The 6,613-nt window shown below is 43.9% G+C and overlaps 1 protein-coding gene across 8 annotated transcripts in view; it reads left to right on the plus strand.

Moving 5' to 3' along the window:
- Positions 1-6,613, plus strand: part of DAB1 (DAB adaptor protein 1) — a 1,119,086-nt gene that overhangs the window by 446,020 nt on the left and 666,453 nt on the right. The window lies entirely within an intron of this gene.

Here is a 6,613-nt window from a genome sequence, read left to right on the forward strand (position 1 = left end):
ACATTTATTTCTGAAACCCCACTGCTGTTTTACAGATTAGGTGCCAGTTGCAGAGTTAAGTCCAGGAACAACCAGTATATTCTTTCTGAAGTTTCTTTGTTCTTCCCCACATGATTAAGCTGCCTAGATCCTACCTCGTTGAACAAAGCTAAAGTATTTACTCCTAATTGCTTTAAGTAAGGCCTGTGTGATCTAATCACTATTCAGATGCTTGCGTTTAAGAAAGAAAAATGGCTAATTAACGGAATCCAGTACCGCCGATATTAAGGATCAGAGGTCTGTCTGTGGCAGCTTGGTGATGGAAGACACACAGTGAGGTTTGGAGAGTTTGGGCCTTCCATGGCTTTTTCATTCCCAGAGAAGTTGAAACAACACACACACACCCCTGACAGAAAGGAGTCGTTCTGAATGAATCCCAGGAATCTCTCCCCTCCTGTGCATTGTCAGTGGTTAAGAAATGCTGTGAGTTTCAAGTTCAAATGTTAGAAATACACAATGAAAACTGACGAGCCACTTGTGAAATTGGCACAAGAATAACCAAAGTGGTTAAAGTTGAGAAAAATAGAAAATCTTATTTACACAGGATGGGCCCGTTTTGGCCTTGAATATACCACATGCTCAATAAATTCTTGTTGAGTGAATTTCTTGTGAGACACGCACGCACACATACACCCCTCTATTAAAAAGCATAAAAGAAGCGCCCGGCTTGCTCAGTCGGTAGAGCATGAGACTCTTAAAAAGAAAACCTGAACAAATGGAGACTATAATACTCTATTCATGGATAGGAACACTCAGTGCTGTAAAGATGCCACTTCTCCCCAAGTTAATGTAAAGATTCAAAGTGATTCCAGTCAAAACTTCAACAGAGTTTGCCAGGGAGATTGACAAGCTGAACCTAAACTTCACGTGGAAAAGTAAAGGGCCCAGAATAGCCAAGTGTTTTTGAAAAAGAGGAGATAAGAGAAAGAAGAGAGGAAGGAAGGAAGGAAGGAAGGAAGGAGAGAGGGAAGGAGGGAGGGAGGGAAAAAAGTATTTACTATATATAAAGATTTACTCTAAAGCTCCATGTAATTTTGAGAAATGGTTTTGTTTTTGTGTTTGTTTGCCTGTTTTGCAAGCTGGTCATCCAGGGAACTGATTTTTGGTAAACTTTCTTAGAGTCGCTCTACACTGAGGGATTTGAATGAAAAGTGAAGGCATGCATTGTGCATTTGTTCAGCTCTGACCACTGTGAGCTGCAGCTTGGGGCAGGGGAAAGAGCCGAGGTCAGAGGCACCAGGGCTGAGCTCCAGCTTTGCCTTCCAGACTGAGTTTTGAGGTCAGTTGCTAAACTTCTCTGAGTCTCAGTTTTTTAAATCTCACTGTAGAGGGGCATTAGGGCAAATCGTGAGTGTGTAAAACAGAGCTGCAGCTGAATCAGCTCACACATCCCCAGTCTGTAATTTCAGCTCAGGAGCCAAGAGCCCAACACGGGAATCAGAAGAGGGGCAAAGACAAACTCTCACTGTAGCTTTGCCTCCAACAGTGGTGTGACCCAGGGCAAGTTATTTCTCACTGTGAGCCCCATTTTTCCACCTCCAAAATGGGCACATTGGACTCTCTGAGGGTGGCAATAGCTGTAACATTATAAAATGCCTGTCCAGGGCTCTAATTTGTAGATGCACTTGCCAGTCTCACTTCTCGAATTAGATGTGAAAGATTCGAACTTCTAGAATTGGAAGACCACGGTTCACATCCCAGCCCTGCCACTCGCTAAATGCCACTTGAGAACATCCCAGAGCTTCACTGCACTTCAGTTTCTATCACTAAAAATATAGAGGAAAAGGAATTATATCTTCTTTACAGAGTTGGGATAACAAGTGTGAAACTTGACGATTAAAATGTCTTACAAACTGGACAGCAATGGGAAACATAATGGAAAAGAACATAGATAAATAGTCTACCAAGTCCCAGATACCTAATACCTACATTATTTGCAAATCCAGCTTTCCTGGGATGTAAGTCCAGCTATACTCATTTTATAGGTGTGAAAACTAAGATTTCAAATCATAGACCCAGGCAGGGTTGGAAATCTTTTCCTCTCCATTCCAAGGCCCATGACTTATTTCTCTACCTGCTGCTTCATCAGATGGGCCAGCCATGCCCAGTGCTAGGAGCCAGCAATTGTCACCAGGTCAGGGACCGTGTCCAGGGGGATCAGCTGAAGTTAAGAGCAGTAGGCACATCTCCATCCACCAGTCAGGCCAGGCTTTGATTCCTGGAGATGAGGTAGTTAGCCACGTTTGTGCAGAGCAGGATGGAGGGCTTTCTCTATGCCTGTTTAAAATGTCAGGTTGGGTGTGGGCAGCCTGAGACCTACTTCTGGAGAGGAGCAGAAGGCCAGAGACTGAGGTGAACTCGCTCCTGACTCAGGTAGAACAGGCTGCTGAAAGGGATCACCTTTCATTCTCTTTATGAAACCAACATGCTGTTCTGGCCCTGAGGAGCACAGGTCAGCAACTTCCCGAATTACCCTTTTGCTTGTAATCCAGTTGCAGTGGTGAAATATTATGTTGCCTAGGGCAGGGCTATCCCTGGCTCTTCGTTGTTTAAATTGTGAAGTTTCCTTTTTAGAAGGAAGGAAGATTTATTGAATGCCTACCAAGTGTCAGGCGCGGTGCCACTCACTTTGCACCGATGATTTTATTTATAAAAACTGTAAGCATTAGATTCTGTGGCTTCAGTTTATCAGATGTTAAAAGGGAAGCTCAGAGGGGATAAATAAACTTACTAGAGGCCACAGGTTCAGTAAATGCTAGGGCCAAGGATTAGGATCTCTGGCTCTCCGACTCCAAAGCCTGATGCTTTCCACACCACCAGTCTGCCCACTCGTGTGACACTGATGGCAAATATGCCTGTAAAATCCAAATAGAGTTTCATTTATTAATGGTCTGCAATGAAAGACGGCCACGAGCCCAGCCAATAGAAAGCTCATGGGTTTTGTAAACAGAGAATAATTCATTCATTTGCTAATGCCCTCTCCCAGCTAAAGTCTGAGCCAATTCTGCCTTTAATCTGTGATATAGCTCGAAAGCAAGGATGGCCCCACAGCCCAAGCCTTTGAATATTCCACTTGGGACCTGCAGGAATGGTGCTTCCTTTGTCTCAACATCAAAGCACAGGTCTTTATGTCTTGACAGGTGTATATATATGTTGAAAAATATAAATAAGTACTGAAAATCAAACCCCTCAGATTGCCCCTGTTGTCCCATTTTCCAAGAAAATGAAAGAGAGCATAACTTAAAATGAATAAAAATATACTCCCCATTTGGAAGTCTGAAATTGACAGTGTTTACCAGAAATTGTATGAGCGGAGAACTCGGGCTTCTATTTGATTGTGGGTTAGAATCTGCGCCTGGGCTCTGAGATTCTTCCTTTGTGAGTGATTGCTACTGCTGGGGGAATTGGCAGTGTGACCAGGCCGAGGGAAGGGATAAAATGATTAGGTCCAAGACTTCATTGCGAAGCTTCTTCCTCTGAGATTTAGAAACCATCTTTCTTTCAGCCTCTTAATGTTTCCTGAACACCGTGAATTTCTCCAGGGGGCTTTATGGCCAGAACTGATCACATTCAATTCTCCAGGGAGGAAATAGGCAGGTTTGTCTTATTTATTTATTTATTAAGTAAAGAACAAGAAACGGAGAGGAGAGTCCTCTTATCTTGATTGCAGTGGTTAAGGACCACTAGAAACCTGAGAGTAACTGGCCCTCAGCCCGAATCGCTTACCCATCGGATCGAACTGCCCCTACCCTGCCCTTCCTGTTCTTCTTCATCATTTCCCCCCATGCTTTTCTTCCCCTTCTTTCTTTTTTTCCTCTTTTTCTCTGTCCTCTCCCTTCCTCACCCTAATCTTTCCCAACAGACTTTAAGCCTCTGATGTGGTCAGCCTCTGGGGTTAAAGGTCACCGGGTGTTGCAGCGTCACAAGTAGAATCAGATGTGCTGGAAGGACTGGAGCCAGGGAGCCATCCGGGCTGAGCGCGACTGAGAAAGGGCATACCGCCTCCACCTGCTGCTCAGGAGCCCTCTGGTCTCCCCTTGCAGACACAACAGCATCTCGGCTCCTGCTGCTACTTGAACTTGGACTTGCTGCAACCCCTCCAGGGTGTGACTCTTCCTCATGGCCCTGGTTTATCCTCACCTTTCTGGCTGCTTCCTTTCACTTTTAGTTCCTGCTTCTAGCTACATCATGCCCTTCATAGCTCCTAGTTCAGATCCCTAACAAGGAATCTGACTGCCTGAGTTAGGGTTCTCCAGAGGAACAGAACCAATAGGCTATGCAGAGAGACAGATAGAATAGGATATAGATACAGATAGGCTATAGATATAGATAGACAGGGTATCTAGATATAGAACGGGTATTTATTCTATCTATAGATAGGGAATATAAATACATAGGATTTTAGATATGTATGATTTATTATAAGGAATTGACTCACATGATTATAGATGCTAAGTTTCAAGATCTACAATCAGCACACTAGAGACGTAGGGAGAGTTGATGTTTCAGTTCGAATCCAAAGGCAGGAAAACATCTGATGTCCCAGCTCTCGGCAGTCAGATGGAAGGACATTCCTCTTTCTCAGCCTTTTAGTTCCATTCAGGCCTTCAGCTGATTGGATGAGGCCCACCTACATTAGGAAGGACAATCTGCTTTACTCTGTTTATCAATTTAAAAGCTAAACTCATCCCAAAACATCCAGAAGAATGTTTGACCAAATATCTGGGCAACCTGATGGCCCACTCAAGTGGATAGGTAAAATTAACCATCACATTGCCCCGTGTCGCCTCTCTGGTGTTCTCTCTCCATTCTTTCTTTCACTCCCTCCCACCTGGCTGCCTCACAGACAGTTGGTCTGGTCAGCCTTTAGATTAGCTGCCACTGGAGCAGGCATTCATCTGTATCCAGTCACCTGAGGCTGAGCGGTAAGTTGAAGGGACACGTTAGCTGCCACCATGGCTGTTGCTTCAGGGAAGCAGTCTCCTTTAGAGAAGCTTGAGGTGGGATGATCACATTGTTAAGAGCAGCCCTACAGTCCAAAGACCCTGACACCAGTAAATGACACCAGTAAATGGGAGTTTGTGTGGCTAGCTGCCATGTTGGTGATGAAATCAGATATTTTAGTGAGCTGCAGGATCATGGCGGGCATTGTGGATACAAAGGTAAAAGGACATGACCTCTGCATTCAAGGTTGTCACAGAGGGTAGGAAAGGCAAGTCAAGGATCCCTGCAGCTCAGTAAACATAGAATGCTTGGCTACAAGACCTCTTGGAGATCTAGTCCAACCCCCTCTATTTCCCAGGTCAAGAAATGGAAGCCTAGGGGTGCCTGGGTGGCTCAGTCGGTTAAGTGTCCGACTCCTGATTTGGACTCAGGTCACGATCTCAATCGTGAGGTCGGGCTCTGTGCTCAGTGCAGAGTCGGGGCCCAACTCAAGTCTGCTTGAGGATTCTCTTTCTCCCTCTCCCTCTGCCCCTCCCGTGACTCGCAGGCACGCTCTAAATAAATAAATAAATAAAATCTTTAAAAAAAAAAGAAATGGAAGCCCAGAGAGGTTAACAGACTTGCCTGGGGTCATACAGCTAATTATAGGTAGAAATTTAATTTCAGTTACCATGTATTAAATATGCAATATGTGTAGGAGATTAGCCTAGCCCTTTTCACGTTTGTTATTTCATATAACCATTATTACAATGAAATAAGGTAGGCTTTATCCAGAGGAGAGACCTGAATTTCAGAGAGGTACATGGACTCCTTCCAAGTCACAAAAATAGGTGGGAGAGAAATGAAAAAAGGTTTTCTGTCATGTCAGTGTTGCAAACCAAGGCAGTGTCAGAAATTATAAGTAGGACTTCAAAATGTCTTTAAGAAAAGCATCCAATGCTCACCAATATGATACTTCCCTGCTCTTTGAGAGAACAAATATTTAATAGAAAAAGAGCAGCAGGAAGGACATTTTTGAGAGACTGGATAAGAAAGGAATGTTAAAGAAACACAAAAAGGGAGGGGGGTGGACATCTTTGAGATGATCAATAATAAAGATGTTTTAATTAAAGACTTTTAAATATCCCAGGAAAAGATCCATTTTACAGGTGAATAGGATGACTTAGCAACAAAGAAGAGAGTGAAAGAATCAGGGCAGTGAGGCAAGGCCTGATCAGTGTGCTAATGAGACATTCTGTCCTTATTTTCCTTAACCTGAAAGACCTTGGCTTGACCAAAGAGCTATTTGAAATAGCATGCATATTGATTTTCTCCCCAGGCTGGGTTTGTAATCTTTCCTGAAATAAGAGCATTCAGACCAGAATGAGTGCTAAGCTGCTAGATTCTGCAAATAGGAAGGCTCCCTTGGTCAATTGAACAGAACACAGGCAGGATAACATCTCTGGTTATGGTACTTCTGGTTGTAGTTTTGGACTTCATTTCCCTCATCTCCTTCCCCTTCTATCCCACTTCCCCTCCTCTACTCCCTCCCACCCTCCTGGATTTCTTGTGCTACATTTCTTTCTTTCTTTCTTCCTTCCTTTCTTCCTTCCTTCCTTCCTTCCTTCCTTCCTTCCTTCCTTCCTTCCTT

Source organism: Phoca vitulina, unplaced genomic scaffold (genome assembly GCF_004348235.1).
Source record: "Phoca vitulina isolate PV1807 unplaced genomic scaffold, GSC_HSeal_1.0 scaffold2, whole genome shotgun sequence".
Taxonomy (NCBI): Eukaryota; Metazoa; Chordata; class Mammalia; order Carnivora; family Phocidae; genus Phoca; species Phoca vitulina.